Source organism: Salmo salar, unplaced genomic scaffold, assembly GCF_905237065.1.
Source record: "Salmo salar unplaced genomic scaffold, Ssal_v3.1, whole genome shotgun sequence".
Lineage (NCBI taxonomy): Eukaryota > Metazoa > Chordata > Actinopteri > Salmoniformes > Salmonidae > Salmo > Salmo salar.
The window spans coordinates 361,769-381,219 of NW_025550944.1; the positions used below are offsets into that span (position 1 = coordinate 361,769).

General features: G+C 44.1%; 1 pseudogene across 1 annotated transcript in view; it reads left to right on the forward strand.

The window, feature by feature from the left end:
- The first annotated feature begins 232 nt into the window (after positions 1-232).
- Positions 233-19,451, forward strand: part of LOC106594327 (sprouty-related, EVH1 domain-containing protein 2-like) — a 29,309-nt pseudogene continuing 10,090 nt past the window's right edge. The window contains exons 1-4 of the transcript XR_006768493.1: positions 233-297; positions 10,235-10,429; positions 10,811-10,979; positions 11,575-11,639. The product of XR_006768493.1 is annotated as a sprouty-related, EVH1 domain-containing protein 2-like (transcript). The remainder of the gene's footprint in view (positions 298-10,234; positions 10,430-10,810; positions 10,980-11,574; positions 11,640-19,451) is intronic.

The window sequence follows — 19,451 nt, forward strand, 5'->3', positions numbered from 1 at the left end:
CCTACCACCAGACGAGAGCTACGCCGCTTTTTGGGGATGGTTGGCTACTACCGTAGCTTCTGTAAAAACTTCTCTGCGGTAGTTGCTCCATTGACCGATTTGCTCAGTCCGGCAAGATCGTTTGTGTGGTCCCCGGACTGTAAGGTAGCTTTTGAAACTGCTAAAGCACTATTATGTAATACCCCTGTACTTGCAGCTCCGTATTTTGAAAAACCATTTAAACTTGAGGTAGATGCTAGTGCCAGAGGTGCTGGTGCTGTTCTACTTCAGCAGGACAAGAGTGGACTGGATCATCCGGTGTGTTATTTCTCCAGAAAATTTAACAAATGTCAGACAAACTATGCCACCATCGAGCAAGAAGCTCTAGCGTTGTTGTTAGCTCTGCAATATTTTGAGGTGTACATAGGGTCTAGTGCCCTACCTGTGACTGTATATACGGACCATAACCCCTTAGTGTTTCTCCACCGTATGTACAACCAGAACCAGCGCCTTATGCGTTGGGCTCTTATTGTACAAAATTATAATTTGGAGATTTGCCACAAAAAGGGTTCTGAAAATATGTTAGCAGATGCTTTGTCTCGTGTGTAATAATTTTTGTATGTTTCGGAAGATTGACTTTGATTTTGTGAGTATTCATTGTAGATACTTTTGTATAAACTGTGTACATACTTTTAGTCGCAATCCCCCTGGGGTTGCTCTTTTAAGGGTGGGAGTGTTACGGATACAAGTGTGTATCCTGTGTGTTTCTTTTCTCTCCTTCTCCCCATCACAGGTGACAATCATCAGTCCCCAATCAGAAGACACCTGTTCCTTCTCCCTCAACCAATCACAGTCCCTTTCCCTTGGTTTAAAAACCCAGTCAGTTGTTTTCTCCCGGAGCTCATTTTTATCTCGCGAGCTCATTCTCACTCTGTGATCAATCTTTGTGCTCATTCGCTCTTGTGTCCAATCTCTATCTCCCCGTGTCTCTCTCTCTCTGTATTGATCTCTTTTGTTTTTGCAAACTACATGTCACATTTGTCCGGTAATCCTGTGAGTATTGTTTTGTTATTTGACTGTTTGTTTGTTTGGTGGGAAAAGGGGGTACCAAGACAAGTCGCCCATGGGCATACATTACCCGTAGGAATACTGTGTCTAAGTACCATAGTTAGAACTGGGCGGACCACCCACTGTATTTTTGGTTAGTTAGCTAGCTGTTGTTGAAATAGGCTAGTCTAGCTTAGGGGTGGTTTTGGATTATTGTTTCGTTGCTTGGGTCCAGCTCAGCCCCTTTTCCCACACCCCTTTACCGTGTGTTTAAAATAAACCTTTTGAGTTTGACGGTAGATTTCAGTTGTCTGTGGTTTTTGGTTCTCACTGTTACATGTCACGATTATAATTTGCATGATTTATGTTACGGGTCTCGTATCCATCCCCCCTAGACCGCTGGGCCAAAGAGGTTCGTAACAGTCTACCTGAAGCAGGCATTGGTAACAGATTAGAATCCCATCATACAGTCTACCTGATGCAGGCCTAGGTAACAGATTAGAATCCCATCATACAGTCTACCTGAAGCAGGCCTTGGTAACATATTAGAATCCCATCATACAGTCTACCTGAAGCAGGCCTTGGTAACAGATTAGAATACCATCATACAGTCTACCTGAAGCAGTCCCTGGTAACACATTAGAATCCCATCATACAGTCTACCTGAAGCAGGCCCTGGTAACATATTAGAATCCCATCACACAGTCTGCCTGAAGCATGCCTAGGTAACAGATTAGAATCCCATCATACAGTCTACCTGAAGCAGGCCTTGGTAACAGATTAGAATCCCATCATACAGTCTACCTGAAGCAGGCCCTGGTAACAGATTAGAATCCCATCATTCTGTCTACCTGAAGCAGGCCTTGTTAACAGATTAGAATACCATCATACAGTCTACCTGAAGCAGGCCCTGGTAACAGATTAGAATCCCATCATACTGTCTACCTGAAGCAGGCCCTGGTAACAGATTAGAATCCCATCACACAGTCTACCTGAAGCAGGCCCTGGTAACAGATTAGAATCCCATCACACACAGTCTACCTGTAGCAGGCCTTGGTAACAGATTAGAATCCCTTCATACAGTCTACCTGAAGCAGGCACAGGTAACAGATTAGAATCCCATCATACAGTCTACCTGAAGCAGGCCCTGGTAACAGATTAGAATCCCATCATACAGTCTACCTGAAGCAGGCCCTGGTAACAGATTAGAATCCCATCATACAGTCTACCTGAAGCAGGCCTTGGTAACAGATTATAATCCCATCATACAGTCTACCTTAAGCAGGCCCTGGTAACAGATTAGAATCCCATCAAACAGTCTACTTGAAGCAGGCCCTGGTAACAGATTAGAATCCCATCATACAGTCTACCTGAAGCAGGCCCTGGTAACAGATTAGAATCCCATCACACACAGTCTACCTGAAGCAGGCCTTGGTAACAGATTAGAATCCCATCATTCAGTCTACCTGAAGCAGGCCTTGGTAACAGATTAGAATCCCATCATACAGTCTACCTGAAGCAGGCCCAGGTAACAGATTAGAATCCCATCATACAGTCTACCTGAAGCAGGCCCAGGTAACAGATTAGAATCCCATCATACGGTCTACCCGAAGCAGGCCCAGGTAACAGATTAGAATCCCATCACACAGTCTACCTGAAGCAGGCCCTGGTAACAGATTAGAATCCCATCACACAGTCTACCTGAAGCAGGCCCTGGTAACAGATTAGAATCCCATCACACACAGTCTACCTGAAGCAGGCCCAGGTAACAGATTAGAATCCCATCACACAGTCTACCTGAAGCAGGCCCTGGTAACAGATTAGAATCCCATCATACAGTCTACCTGAAGCAGGCCTTGGTAACAGATTAGAATCCCATCACACACAGTCTACCTGAAGCAGGCCTTGGTAACAGATTAGAATCCCATCATACAGTCTACCTGAAGCAGGCCTAGGTAACAGATTAGATTCCCATCATACAGTCTACCTGAAGCAGGCCCTGGTAACAGATTAGAATCCCATCATACAGTCTACCTGAAGCAGGCCTTGTTAACAGATTAGAATACCATCATACAGTCTACATGAAGCAGGCCCTGGTAACAGATTAGAATCCCATCATACAGTCTACCTGAAGCAGGCCCTGGTAACAGATTAGAATCCCATCACACAGTCTACCTGAAGCAGGCCCTGGTAACAGATTAGAATCCCATCACACAAAGTCTACCTGTAGCAGGCCTTGGTAACAGATTAGAATCCCATCATACAGTCTACCTGAAGCAGGCACAGGTAACAGATTAGAATCCCATCATACAGTCTACCTGAAGCAGGCCCTGGTAACAGATTAGAATCCCATCATACAGTCTACCTGAAGCAGGCCTTGGTAACAGATTATAATCCCATCATACAGTCTACCTTAAGCAGGCCCTGGTAACAGATTAGAATCCCATCAAACAGTCTACTTGAAGCAGGCCCTGGTAACAGATTAGAATCCCATCATACAGTCTACCTGAAGCAGGCCCTGGTAACAGATTAGAATCCCATCACACACAGTCTACCTGAAGCAGGCCTTGGTAACAGATTAGAATCCCATCATTCAGTCTACCTGAAGCAGGCCCTGGTAACAGATTAGAATCCCATCATACAGTCTACCTGAAGCAGGCCTTGGTAACAGATTAGAATCCCATTATACAGTCTACCTGAAGCAGACCCTGGTAACAGATTAGAATCACATCATACAGTCTACCTGAAGCAGGCCCAGGTAACAGATTAGAATCCCATCATACAGTCTACCTGAAGCAGGCCCAGGTAACAGATTAGAATCCCATCATACGGTCTACCCGAAGCAGGCCCAGGTAACAGATTAGAATCCCATCATACAGTCTACCTGAAGCAGGCCCAGGTAACAGATTAGAATCCATCACACAGTCTACCTGAAGCAGGCCCTGGTAACAGATTAGAATCCCATCACACAGTCTACCTGAAGCAGGCCCTGGTAACAGATTAGAATCCCATCACACACAGTCTACCTGAAGCAGGCCCAGGTAACAGATTAGAATCCCATCACACAGTCTACCTGAAGCAGGCCCTGGTAACAGATTAGAATCCCATCATACAGTCTACCTGAAGCAGGCCTTGGTAACAGATTAGAATCCCATCACACACAGTCTACCTGAAGCAGGCCTTGGTAACAGATTAGAATCCCATCATACAGTCTACCTGAAGCAGGCCTAGGTAACAGATTAGATTCCCATCATACAGTCTACCTGAAGCAGGCCCTGGTAACAGATTAGAATCCCATCATACAGTCTACCTGAAGCAGGCCCTGGTAACAGATTAGAATCCCATCATACAGTCTACCTGAAGCAGGCCTTGGTAACAGATTAGAATCCCATCATACAGTCTACCTGAAGCAGGCCCTGGTAACAGATTAGAATCCCATCACACAGTCTACCTGAAGCAGGCCCTGGTAACAGATTAGAATCCCATCACACACAGTCTACCTGAAGCAGGCCTTGGTAACAGATTAGAATCCCATCATACAGTCTGCCTGAAGCAGGCCTAGGTAACAGATTAGAATCCCATCATACAGTCTACCTGAAGCAGGCCTTGGTAACAGATTAGAATCCCATCATACAGTCTACCTGAAGCAGGCCCTGGTAACAGATTAGAATCCCATCATTCAGTCTACCTGAAGCAGGCCTTGTTAACAGATTAGAATACCATCATACAGTCTACCTGAGGCAAGCCCTGGTAACAGATTAGAATCCCATCATACAGTCTACCTGAAGCTGTGGTAACAGATTAGAATCCCATCACACAGTCTACCTAAAGCAGGCCCTGGTAACAGATTAGAATCCCATCACACACAGTCTACCTGTAGCAGGCCTTGGTAACAGATTAGAATCCCATCATACAGTCTACCTGAAGCAGGCACAGGTAACAGATTAGAATCCCATCATACAGTCTACCTGAAGCAGGCCCTGGTAACAGATTAGAATCCCATCATACAGTCTACCTGAAGCAGGCCTTGGTAACAGATTAGAATCCCATCATACAGTCTACCTGAAGCAGGCCCTGGTAACAGATTAGAATCCCATCAAACAGTCTACTTGAAGCAGGCCCTGGTAACAGATTAGAATCCCATCATACAGTCTACCTGAAGCAGGCCCTGGTAACAGATTAGAATCCCATCATTCAGTCTACCTGAAGCAGGCCTTGGTAACAGATTAGAATCCCATCATACAGTCTACCTGAAGCAGGCCCAGGTAACAGATTAGAATCCCATCATACAGTTTACCTGAAGCAGGCCCTGGTAACAGATTAGAATCCCATCATACAGTCTACCTGAAGCAGGCCTAGGTAACAGATTAGAATCCCATTATACAGTCTACCTGAAGCAGGCCCTGGTAACAGATTAGAATCCCATCATACAGTCTGCCTGAAGCAGGCCAAGGTAACAGATTAGAATCCCATCATACAGTCTACCTGAAGCAGGCCTTGGTAACAGATTAGAATCCCATCATACAGTCTACCTGAAGCAGGCCCTGGTAACAGATTAGAATCCCATCATACAGTCTACCTGAAGCAGGCCTTGGTAACAGATTAGAATCCCATCATACAGTCTACCTGAAGCAGGCCCTGGTAACAGATTAGAATCCCATCATACAGTCTACCTGAAGCAGGCCTTGGTAACAGATTAGAATCCCATCATACAGTCTACCTGAAGCAGGCCCTGGTAACAGATTAGAATCACATCATACAGTCTGCCTGAAGCTGACCCTGGTAACAGATTAGAATCCCATCATACAGTCTGCTAGGAAGGAGTGGTGGAAGGATGACAGACTATATGTCTCTCTCTTTTAATGTCCTGTGTGTTTGATGGGGTGTGACCACGACGAGGGTTTGGAAGGAGCCAGGATAGGCAGAAGTTCGTAGCTGTCCTGTGTGTGTGTGTGTGTGTGTGTGTGTGTGTGTGTGTGTGTGTGTGTGTGTGTGTGTGTGTGTGTGTGTGTGTGTGTGTGTGTGTGTGTGTGTGTGTGTGTGTGTGTGTGTGTGTGTGTGTGCGTGCGCTCTCTCCAGTGTGTGGTTATGGTATGTGCACATCCCTCCCTTGCCCGGTGCAGTAGGTCTGTGTTGTGGCCTGACCTCAGATTATAGGGTTTGTCTGTCTGTCTGTCTGCTGTGTTTCACCCAGCTGTCGTCACAGTGTGGATATGTTACTACCCCCTCATATGAGTTCCTCTCTGTTCATACCAGGTCTACAGTCTATCATCATCAGAGTGAGACAGACCAGCTAGACAGTCTTATGTCATTATGGATGAGAGTTCCTCTCTGTTCATACCAGGTCTACAGTCTATCATCATCAAAGTGAGACAGACCAGCTAGACAGTCTTATGTCATTATGGATGAGAGTTCCTCTCTGTTCATACCAGGTCTACAGTCTATCATCATCAGAGTGAGACAGACCAGCCTGACAGTCTTATGTCATTATGGATGAGAGTTCCTCTCTGTTCATACCAGGTCTACAGTCTATCATCATCAGAGTGAGACAGACCAGCTAGACAGTCTTATGTCATTATGGATGAGAGTTCCTCTCCATGTTTGTCTTTGGCCAGTTTCAACAAAAATACATACGCCTGTCATATATTTAGAGTAGTCTGGTGGCTGTATGCAGACTGAAGGCAGAGAAGCTGTCTGCTGATGACTCATGCAGTCGTGTGTGTGTGTGTGTGTGTGTGTGTGTGTGTGTGTGTGTGTGTGTGTGTGTGTGTGTGTGTGTGTGTGTGTGTGTGTGTGACAGGCAGACTCAATCCAACCTACTAGTGGGATGTATGTCTGTGGATTCTGAGCTCTCCTAGAAAAGCAGACAGTATTGGAGCAGAGCTGCCTGCATGGTCACATTGACCACAAAGCTGGACGTAACACTGTCTGTCTGTCTGTCTGTCTGTCTGTCTGTCTGTCTGTCTGTCTGTCTGTCTGTCTGTCTGTCTGTCTGTCTGTCTGTCTGTCTGTCTGTCTGTCTGTCTGTCTGTCTGTCTGTCTGTCTGTCTGTCTGTTTCTGTCTCTGTTTGTCTGTCTCTGTTTGTCTGTCTCTGTTTGTCTGTCTCTGTTTGTCTGTCTTTGTTTGTCTGTCTCTTTGTCTGTCTCGGTTTGTCTGTCTTTGTTTGTCTGTCTCTGTTTGTCTGTCTCTGTCTGTCTGTCTCTTGCTCTGGTAGTGTGTGAGTGTGTGTGTGTAGGAGCTGGTGAACAAGTTTAGCCACCTGTGTGTGTCCCTTCCAATCCCTGGTTCAGAGATCATTATATGAGACAAACAGTTCCAGAGGAGGCTGAGGTTGGGAAGTTAATGGTCAAGTGTTAATGAAGTCTATCTCTCTATCTCAATGAAGTCTCTTTCTCTCAATTAAGTCTATCTCTCTCTCAATGGAGTCTCTTTCTCTCTCTATCTCAATGAAGTCTCTCTCTTTCTCTCAATGAAGTCTCTTTCTCTCTATCTCAACGGAGTCTCTCTCTTTCTCTCAATGACGTCTCTTTCTCAATGAAGTCTCTCTCTCAATGAAGTCTCTCTCTTTCTCTCAATGAAGTCTATCTCTCTCTCAATGGAGTCTCTCTCTCTTTCTCTCAATGAAGTCTCTTTCTCAATGAAGTCTCTCTCTCAATGAAGTCTCTCTCTTTCGTAATGAAGTCTATCTCTCTCTCAATGAAGTCTCTATCTCTCAATGAAGTCTCTCTGTTTATCAATGAAGTCTATCTCGCTCAATGAAGTCTCTCTTTCTCTCAATAAAGTCTCTTTCTCTCTCAATTAAGTCTCTCTTTCTCTCTAAATGAAGTCTATCTCTCTCTCTCTCTCTCTCTCTCTCTCTCAATGAAGTCTATCTCTCTCTCTCAATGAAGTCTATATCTCTCTCTCTCAATGAAGTCTATCTCAATGAAGTCTCTCTCTCTCAATGAAGTCTATCTCAATGGAGTCTCTTTCTCTCAATTAAGTCTCTTTCTCTCAATTAAGTCTCTTTCTCTCAATGAAGTCTCTTTCTCTCAATTAAGTCTCTTTCTCTCAATTAAGTCTCTTTCTCTCAATGAAGTCTCTTTCTCTCAATGAAGTCTCTTTCTCTCAATTAAGTCTCTTTCTCTCAATTAAGTCTCTTTCTCTCAATGAAGTCTCTTTCTCTCAATGAAGTCTCTTTCTCTCTAAATGAAGTCTCTCTCTCTCTCAATGAAGTATATATATATATCAGAAATCTCTTTATCCCTCTCAATGAAGTCTCTCATTCTCAATGAAGTCTCTATCTCTCTTTCTCTCAATGAAGTCTCTTTCTCTCTAAATGAAGTCTCTCTCTCTCTCAATGAAGTATATATATATATCAATGAAGTCTCTTTCTCCCTCTCAATGAAGTCTCTCATTCTCAATGAAGTCTCTCTCTCTCTTTCTCTCAATGAAGTCTCTCTCTCTCTTTCTCCCAATGAAGTCTCTCTCTGTCAGTGAAGTCCGTCTCTCTCGCTCATGCATTTTGTGCGTTACTGAATATTATGGGGATGTTTCTCAGGCAGCAATATCTCACTTGAGAAGTCAGTGTCCGTGTTGGAGTGTATCAAACTGTGATGTGTGGGTGAATCCTGACTGACAGACTGATATACTAGTACTATTGATTAGTTGTATTTAGAACCCTAGTACTCTTGATTAGTTGTATTTACAACCCTAGTACTATTGATTAGTTGTATTTAGAACCCTAGTACTATTGATTAGTTGTATTTAGAACCCTAGTACTATTGATTAGTTGTATTTAGAACCCTAGTACTATTGATTAGTTGTATTTAGAACCCTAGTACTATTGATTAGTTGTATTTAGATCCCTAGTACTCTTGATTAGTTGTATTTAGAACCCTAGTACTCTTGATTAGTTGTATTTAGAACCCTAGTACTCTTGATTAGTTGTATTTAGAACCCTAGTACTATTGATTAGTTGTATTTACAACCCTAGTACTCTTGATTAGTTGTATTTAGAACCCTAGTACTATTGATTAGTTGTATTTAGAACCCTAGTACTATTGATTAGTTGTATTTGGATCCCTAGTACTATTGATTAGTTGTATTTAGAACCCTAGTACTATTGATTAGTTGTATTTAGATCCCTAGTACTATTGATTAGTTGTATTTAGAACCCTAGTACTATTGAATAGTTGTATTTAGAACCCTAGTACTATTGATTAGTTGTATTTAGAACCCTAGTACTATTGATTAGTTGTATTTAGAACCCTAGTACTCTTGATTAGTTGTATTTAGAACCCTAGTACTATTGATTAGTTGTATTTAGAACCCTAGTACTATTGATTAGTTGTATTTAGAACCCTAGTACTATTGATTAGTTGTATTTACAACCCTAGTACTATTGATTAGTTGTATTTATAACCCTAGTACTCTTGATTAGTTGTATTTATAACCCTAGTACTATTGATTAGTTGTATTTAGAACCCTAGTACTATTGATTAGTTGTATTTAGAACCCTAGTACTATTGATTAGTTGTATTTAGATCCCTAGTACTATTGATTAGTTGTATTTAGAACCCTAGTACTATTGATTAGTTGTATTTAGAACCCTAGTACTATTGATTAGTTGTATTTAGAACCCTAGTACTATTGATTAGTTGTATTTACAACCCTAGTACTATTGATTAGTTGTATTTACAACCCTAGTACTATTGATTAGTTGTATTTAGAACCCTAGTACTATTGATTAGTTGTATTTAGAACCCTAGTACTATTGATTAGTTGTATTTAGAACCCTAGTACTATTGATTAGTTGTATTTAGATCCCTAGTACTATTGATTAGTTGTATTTAGAACCCTAGTACTATTGATTAGTTGTATTTAGAACCCTAGTACTATTGATTAGTTGTATTTAGATCCCTAGTACTATTGATTAGTTGTATTTAGAACCCTAGTACTATTGATTAGTTGTATTTACAACCCTAGTACTATTGATTAGTTGTATTTACAACCCTAGTACTATTGATTAGTTGTATTTGATGGAAGGTGATTTAGATCCCTCAGGCTCAACTTGCCTTAAGAGTCGGCTGCAATGTGAAATACACCTTCGATCAGTCTATCATCACCAGAGTGCGAATCCAGGAGCATAAAATCGTTAACCTCAAGGAAATGTGATGATGAATAATGCTATAATGCTGTTGATCGTCCCTCTCCCTCCCTCTCCAGTGACAGCTACATCGTGTGTGTAAAAGCCGTGGTGATGGTGAGGGATGATTCCAGTGGAGGCTGGTTGGCCCAGGACGGGGGGGCTCTGAGCAGGGTGGGAGTCTGCAGGGTCCTGCCCCCCGAGCTGGGGCTGGGGCTCACCCCCTGGGTCGCTCCCACTTCCTCATCCATGGAGAACGGCTACGGGACAAACAGGTGGGCAGGTCTAAGAAAAATAAAGACAGAGACTCATGTGAGCATCAGACACACAAACACACACCAAACAGCTCCATAATAGCAATAAGGGGTCACAAATGTCCAAAATAGGTTTTATTACAAAGTCTTCTGTAGTCAACATGCTGTCACTATGACAACTAGTACAGTACAATATAGTCTAGTCTTCTGTAGTCAACATGCTGTCACTATGACAACTAGTACAGTACAATATAGTGTTAAATTGGACTCATTGTTCTGGTCTCGTGTCGACTGAAGTTGGTCTACAATACAACACTGCTAACCAATTATCATGATGATTGATTAATAGGTTGGTTGATTGATTGATTGATTGAATGACGTGTCTGTTGTGTGATTACGCAGGTGATCCTGGAGTGTGCTCTGAGGAAGAACCTTGTGTACACCAAGGCCACGCCCACCTTCCACCATTGGATGGTGGAGGACAGGAGGTGTGGCCTGACGTTCCAGAGGCCTGCTGATGCCCGGGCCTTCGACAGGGGCGTACGGAAAGCCATGGAGGACATGACAGAAGGTAGGGGAAACTCTGGAATGGTCTGATATGGGCCTTTTTAAAGGAGTAGCATGCTAGGTGCTACGATGGTAAAATCTGCCGTTGTGCCCTTGAGCAAGGCACTTAACCATAATTGCTCCAGGGGTACTGGGCTCCAGGGGTACTGGACAATGGTGACTCTGGCCGTGACTCCAATCTCTGAGGAGATCTCAGGGGGAGTTGGAACATGCAAACGACACATCTCCAATTCACACACGTATATTAATGTGATTTAACCTTTATTTAACCAGGCAAGTCAGTTAAGAACAAAATATTATTTACAATGACGGCCTAGGAACAGTGGGTTAACTGCCTTGTTCAGGGGCAGAACAACAGATTTTTACCTTGTCAGCTTGGGGATTCGATCTTGCAACCTTTCGGTTACAAGTCCAACTCTCTAACCACTAGGCTACCTGCCGCCCTAATATACATTTGTACATGTGTGAAATATGACAAATATAATCATGCGTCAAATGATTATTATGAATTAAGGTGTAACAATGCGATTGGAAAGTCCATAACTGAAAATAGTGCACAACCTGAGATAGTTAATTTTGCCACTCTTTGCTCCCCGTAGGCTCCACGACGTCCTCCTCAACACTCCAGAATGAGGCTGAACTGGGCGACGATGACGTGTTCACCGTAAGCACGACCTGTCTCATTTAGATGTTTTAACTGTCAGAGATGACGTGTTCACCGTAAACACGACCTGTCTCATTTAGATGTTTTAACTGTCAGAGATGACGTGTTCACCGTAAACACGACCTGTCTCATTTAGATGTTTTAACTGTCAGAGGTGACGTGTTCACCGTAAACACGACCTGTCTCATTTAGATGTTTTAACTGTCAGAGATGACGTGTTCACCGTAAACACGACCTGTCTGTCTCATTTAGATGTTTTAACTGTCAGAGATGACGTGTTCACCGTAAACACGACCTGTCTCATTTAGATGTTTTAACTGTCAGAGATGACGTGTTCACCGTAAACACGACCTGTCTCATTTAGATGTTTTAACTGTCAGAGATGACGTGTTCACCGTAAACACGACCTGTCTGTCTCATTTAGATGTTTTAACTGTCAGAGATGACGTGTTCACCGTAAACACGACCTGACTCATTTAGATGTTTTAACTGTCAGAGATGACGTGTTCACCGTAAACACGACCTGTCTCATTTAGATGTTTTAACTGTCAGAGGTGACGTGTTCACCGTAAACACGACCTGTCTCATTTAGATGTTTTAACTGTCAGAGGTGACGTGTTCACCGTAAACACGACCTGTCTCATTTAGATGTTTTAACTGTCAGAGGTGACGTGTTCACCGTAAACACGACTGTCTGTCTCATTTAGATGTTTTAACTGTCAGAGATGACGTGTTCACCGTAAACACGACCTGACTCATTTAGATGTTTTAACTGTCAGAGATGACGTGTTCACCGTAAACACGACCTGTCTCATTTAGATGTTTTAACTGTCAGAGATGACGTGTTCACCGTAAACACGACCTGTCTCATTTAGATGTTTTAACTGTCAGAGATGACGTGTTCACCGTAAACACGACCTGTCTCATTTAGATGTTTTAACTGTCAGAGGTGACGTGTTCACCGTAAACACGACCTGTCTCATTTAGATGTTTTAACTGTCAGAGGTGACGTGTTCACCGTAAACACGACCTGTCTCATTTAGATGTTTTAACTGTCAGAGATGACGTGTTCACCGTAAACACGACCTGTCTCATTTAGATGTTTTAACTGTCAGAGATGACGTGTTCACCGTAAACACGACCTGTCTCATTTAGATGTTTTAACTGTCAGAGATGACGTGTTCACCGTAAACACGACCTGTCTCATTTAGATGTTTTAACTGTCAGAGGTGACGTGTTCACCGTAAACACGACCTGTCTCATTTAGATGTTTTAACTGTCAGAGGTGACGTGTTCACCGTAAACACGACCTGTCTCATTTAGATGTTTTAACTGTCAGAGGTGACGTGTTCACCGTAAACACGACCTGTCTCATTTAGATGTTTTAACTGTCAGAGGTGACGTGTTCACCGTAAACACGACCTGTCTCATTTAGATGTTTTAACTGTCAGAGGTGACGTGTTCACCGTAAACACGACCTGTCTCATTTAGATGTTTTAACTGTCAGAGATGACGTGTTCACCGTAAACACGACCTGTCTCATTTAGATGTTTTAACTGTCAGAGATGACGTGTTCACCGTAAACACGACCTGTCTCATTTAGATGTTTTAACTGTCAGAGATGACGTGTTCACCGTAAACACGACCTGTCTCATTTAGATGTTTTAACTGTCAGAGGTGACGTGTTCACCGTAAACACGACCTGTCTCATTTAGATGTTTTAACTGTCAGAGGTGACGTGTTCACCGTAAACACGACCTGTCTCATTTAGATGTTTTAACTGTCAGAGGTGACGTGTTCACCGTAAACACGACCTGTCTCATTTAGATGTTTTAACTGTCAGAGGTGACGTGTTCACCGTAAACACGACCTGTCTCATTTAGATGTTTTAACTGTCAGAGATGACGTGTTCACCGTAAACACGACCTGTCTCATTTAGATGTTTTAACTGTCAGAGGTGACGTGTTCACCGTAAACACGACCTGTCTCATTTAGATGTTTTAACTGTCAGAGGTGACGTGTTCACCGTAAACACGACCTGTCTCATTTAGATGTTTTAACTGTCAGAGGTGACGTGTTCACCGTAAACACGACCTGTCTCATTTAGATGTTTTAACTGTCAGAGGTGACGTGTTCACCGTAAACACGACCTGTCTCATTTAGATGTTTTAACTGTCAGAGATGACGTGTTCACCGTAAACACGACCTGTCTCATTTAGATGTTTTAACTGTCAGAGATGACGTGTTCACCGTAAACACGACCTGTCTCATTTAGATGTTTTAACTGTCAGAGGTGACGTGTTCACCGTAAACACGACCTGTCTCATTTAGATGTTTTAACTGTCAGAGGTGACGTGTTCACCGTAAACACGACCTGTCTCATTTAGATGTTTTAACTGTCAGAGATGACGTGTTCACCGTAAACACGACGCTGTCTCATTTAGATGTTTTAACTGTCAGAGGTGACGTGTTCACCGTAAACACGACCTGTCTCATTTAGATGTTTTAACTGTCAGAGGTGACGTGTTCACCGTAAACACGACCTGTCTCATTTAGATGTTTTAACTGTCAGAGATGACGTGTTCACCGTAAACACGACCTGTCTCATTTAGATGTTTTAACTGTCAGAGATGACGTGTTCACCGTAAACACGACCTGTCTCATTTAGATGTTTTAACTGTCAGAGGTGACGTGTTCACCGTAAACACGACCTGTCTCATTTAGATGTTTTAACTGTCAGAGATGACGTGTTCACCGTAAACACGACCTGTCTCATTTAGATGTTTTAACTGTCAGAGATGACGTGTTCACCGTAAACACGACCTGTCTCATTTAGATGTTTTAACTGTCAGAGATGACGTGTTCACCGTAAACACGACCTGTCTCATTTAGATGTTTTAACTGTCAGAGATGACGTGTTCACCGTAAACACGACCTGTCTCATTTAGATGTTTTAACTGTCAGAGATATGGCTATGGTGATGACCATCATTTCATTACATAAGCCCAGCCCAAAGCCCTTATCTATCATAGGTCACTCATAAAGGCATCCCTGTTGCATGTCTACCGCTCACTGCTACCCACTACCCCCGCTATTACGGGTCTGTGGTGTGTGTGTGTTTCCTACACCATCCTGTAGCGTGACACTGGGAGCAGCAGGCAGGGTCAAAAGGTCACTTCCTGTTACCACCACCTCCCCCCACCACTCACCACCACCACAATCGAACTAACGTTGGCAGCTGCATCTAAGCTTTGTGACACTGTGATTTAGCAGCAGTGGCTCATCTTGACTTCAACTGTCTGTTAGAGCTAGATGAATGGTCTGAGTTCACACACACACACCTCTGCACAGGCTGAGGCTCCTGTTGACCACCTCTCCTAAAGTTAGCAGCAGTGGCCCGGTGTGGTGCGAGGTGGGTGGTGGCGTGTCAGACAGGAAATAATGCTCTGGATTTACTACCCTGTGTAGACACACACACACACACACACACACACAAAAGAGAAGGGGGCAGGGCTAGGAAGCACATTCTTCCTCAATTATTCCTCATGGGCTAGCCTATACTTAACCCAACTCCCTCCCCTGCCTCTCGCTGAGCGGACACTATTTTTGTTGAGAGAGAGAGAAGACAGAGGACAGAGAGAGAGAGGTGTATTTTGCTGCCATTCTTCTAGTTTTGAGACATTTAGCTGCTGTCTTCCTCTTTCACCTCCCCTTCCCCCTCTTCTCTCCACAACATCCTCTCTCTCTCTGTGTGTCGTGGGCTGCAGTAGAAACAGAGGAGAGGTGGTCTGTGTGTGTCTCTGTGTGTCGTGGGCTGCAGTAGAAACAGAGGAGAGGTGGTCTGTGTGTGTCTCTGTGTGTGTCTCTGTGTGTCGTGGGCTGCAGTAGAAACAGAGGAGAGGTGGTCTGTGTAGTGTGAATGACAGCAGTAATGAGACCAGGGTTGTATTCACTACACACCAAATGGAAGAAAACACACCGAAACGGGGAGGGACTACCTCAACTTGGCCAATAAGAAACGCTTGTTTTTTGTTTTCTGTTGCAAAAAATGTTTTCCTACGATGTGCACTAATGAATATGACCCAGAGCTGGTGGCAGGGGTAGCCAGAACTGATTGACAGACAGGAGTACCCTCAGATCCACCCGCTTGCAGCCCCAGAGAGAGAGGGGAGGAGGGGGGGTACAGGGGGTTTGGGTTGGGGGGTGGTGTTATTTTTGGCCAGCCATTCTGAAGGGCTTTGTAACAACCAACCAACATTACAGTCCACTCTGTGGGTAGATCTCAACGCTGGCCAGGGAGGGAGGGAGGGAGGGAGGGAGGAGGGAGGGAGGGAGAGGTTAAGTTTAGTCTAACACTGGGCCCCATAAAGCAAATCAATGGGGGGGAGAAACCGGTTGAAAAAGCTAAATAAAGTGGCTCTCACACACACTTCCCCCTGGCCTGCCGGTGTGTGTGCAGCGACAGACAGACAAAAAGATAGGTCAGAGGGAGTGCCTTTGCGTCCTAAATAACAGCCTATTTCCTAGGGGTCCTGGTTAAAAGTAGTGCACTATATAGGGAATAGGGTCCTCGTCTAAAGTAGTGCATTATATAGGGAATAGGGTCCTCGTCTAAAGTAGTGCACTATATAGGGAATAGGGCTCTTGTCTAAAGTAGTGCACTATATAGGGAATAGGGCACCATTTGGAACACAGAGAGCAAAAATCATGCCCAGCCTGTCAGCTAGTACTCTGCTGCCTGCAATGCCCCCAGAGGCTGTCCCCCTGCCTGCCTGTCCAAAATATCTGTCTGGGCGCTCAGCAATGTGGAGTCACACAGACACACACAATGTGTAGAGTCAGCTGGCTGCTGGTCGGCTAGCCGCCGGCCTGGTGTGTTTCGTGTCTGGCCAAGATTTGACTTAGACCAAAGCCTGAGAGGAAAGGGGCCAGGATAATGCTACTCAAACAGACTGGAAGTAGACCTGGAGAGAGAGAGGGTAGGTGGGAGGGAGGGAAGCAGAGAGGGTAGGGGGAGGGAAGCAGAGAGGGTAGGTGGGAGGGAAGCAGAGAGGGTAGAGGGGAGGGAAGCAGAGAGGGTAGAGGGGAGGGAAGCAGAGTGGTAGGTGGGAGGGAAGCAGAGAAGGTAGAGGGGAGGGAAGCAGAGAGGGGAGCGAGAGGGTAGGGGGAGGGAAACAGAGAGGGGAGGGAAGCAGAGAGGGTAGGGGAGGGAAACAGAGAGGGGAGGAAAGCAGAGAGGGTAGAGGGGAGGGAAACAGAGAGGGTAGAGGGGAGGGAAGCAGAGAGGGTAGAGGGGAGGGAAACAGAGAGGGTAGAGGGGAGGGAAGCAGAGAGGGGAGGGAAGCAGAGAGGGGAGGGAAGCAGAGAGGGTAGGGGGAGGGAAACAGAGAGGGTAGAGGGGAGGGAAGCAGAAGTAGGGGAGGGAAGCAGAGAGGGTAGGTGGGAGGGAAGCAGAGAGGGTAGGTGGGAGGGAAGCAGAGAGGGTAGAGGGGAGGGAAGCAGAGAGGGTAGGTGGGAGGGAAGCAGAGAAGGTAGAGGGGAGGGAAGCAGAGAGGGGAGGGAAGCCGAGAGGGTAGGGAGGAGGGAAACAGAGAGGGGAGGGAAGCAGAGAGGGTAGGGGGAGGGAAGCAGAGAGGGTAGAGGGGAGGGAAGCAGAGGAGAGGGGAGGGAAGCAGAGAGGGTAGGGGAGAGGGAAACAGAGTGGGGGAGGGAAGCAGAGAGGATAGAGGGGAGGGAAGCAGAGAGGGTAGGGGAGAGGGAAGCAGAGAGGGTAGAGGGGAGGGAAGCAGAGAGGGGAGGGAAGCAGAGAGGGTAGGGGGAGGGAAACAGGGGGAAGCAGAGAGGGTAGAGGGGAGGGAAACAGAGAGGGTAGAGGGGAGGGAAGCAGAGAGGGGAGGGAAGCAGAGAGGGTAGGGGGAGGGAAACAGAGAGGGTAGAGGGGAGGGATGCAGAGAGGGGGAGGGAAGCAGAGAGGGTAGGGGGGAGGGAAACAGAGAGGGGAGGGAAGCAGAGAGGATAGAGGGGAGGGAAGCAGAGAGGGTAGGGGAAGGGAAACAGAGAGGGGAGGGAAGCAGAGAGGGTAGGGGGGAGGGAAACAGAGAGGGTAGAGGGGAGGGAAGCAGAGAGGGTAGGGGGGAGGGAAGAGGGGAGGGATGCATAGAGGGGGAAGCAGAGTTGGGGAGGGTCATTCTATGAAAATGGTGGCTTTTTGAACAGACAACTTATACAAATTGCAAAAAAATACATTTAAGTCAAAACTTATAGTCAGATAATAGTTAACCCCTTAACATTCTAAATCAACATAAATGACAGCTTAACACATTTTTATATTTTTACTACATTACATAAAGAAATGCTGGTGCTGCCTTTTGGTCGTTGGTGTTACCTATATTTTAGATAATAATTCAGGCTTTCTAGAATGTCATTTCAGTCTTTATATAATCAAAGACAGAACAGGTTAATGATAAAACTAAGAACGTGTTTGGAATAGTAATAATTGACTTTAAACAGGTACAGTTCTATTGTCTAACATTTTCCCATTTATACTATTGTTTTGTTGTTTGTAACATTATAAATAATTGAGGTTGAATCATCAAAATGTAATGATCATATCCTTAAAATGTTTTCTAATGAATGTAGCAACAAATACAAAAATCCTATTCAATTAAATTGGGCAACTCTGATGCCAGAACACCAATATCCCATACAGTAACACCAGTGATGTAATGTAACACCAGTGACACAATGTGAAACCAATGACAAACACAAGATTATTTCAAACAAATTTTATCAATTTATTAGTAATATTTTTAATTACAAATAATTTCAGATTTCATAAGATGGGTAGATTTAATATGAACATTAAAAGGAGGATTATTGGTCAAAGATTAAGACTAAAATGTGTCTTTCATAACACAACAGATATATAATATATAATTGTATTTGATTTCCAGTGTAAGATGCAACATAATACAAACATGAAATCCTACTCTGTCACGCCACAAAACTACGTATATATCAGTATATATATATATATATATAACAGTACAAATAAATTCTCGTGCCATGTGACAAACATTGTCTAGGCCTACTTAAAAAGGATAGTTCATCTGAATTACGAAATGACATATTGGTTTCCTTACCGTGTAAGTGGTCTATGGACAAGGTATGACAGCAATCAATGCTTTGGTTTTGTGCCACAAATGCAAAATAATTAGCAGCTGAAACAATGGCCAGGTAAACCAAAGCATGGCTCGCTGTCATACCTTGTCCATAGACTGCATACATGGTAAAGAAACCAATAAGTCATTTTGTAATTTGACTTAGTCTTCCTACAGACACATTGTCTTAATTGCAGTACTGGGTTCACTGTCTGGAGTGGATGGGGATCAACACTGTGGTTCAACAACCTGCTCTCAATCTCTGTGTTTTGCCTGTCTGATCTGCCATTTCCTTCCACTCCTGTCTTTCTTCTCTTTCTGTGAGATCCTGCACTCTCCTTTTCTGACTCTCTAAATCCTTTCAGTAAGTCTGGTGTTTTTCTTTAAGGTGGGCTGCTTTGTGGTGTGGGTCAGCATGCCTGCGCTGTCTGTAGAGTCTAACGCTTTTCAGCAGCACCTCATTTCACCATATCTAATCAAAAGGAAAGCCATATTATGTGATTACAATATTGAAACAGTAAATAAAATACTATTAAGTCTTTTTTAAAATATAATTGTTGACGGTTATATAAAACATTACGTTGAGAAAAAAGTTTGTGGTGTTGATTGTGGGTGGGGGAAGCAGAGGGGGGGGGCAGAGAGGGTAGAGTGG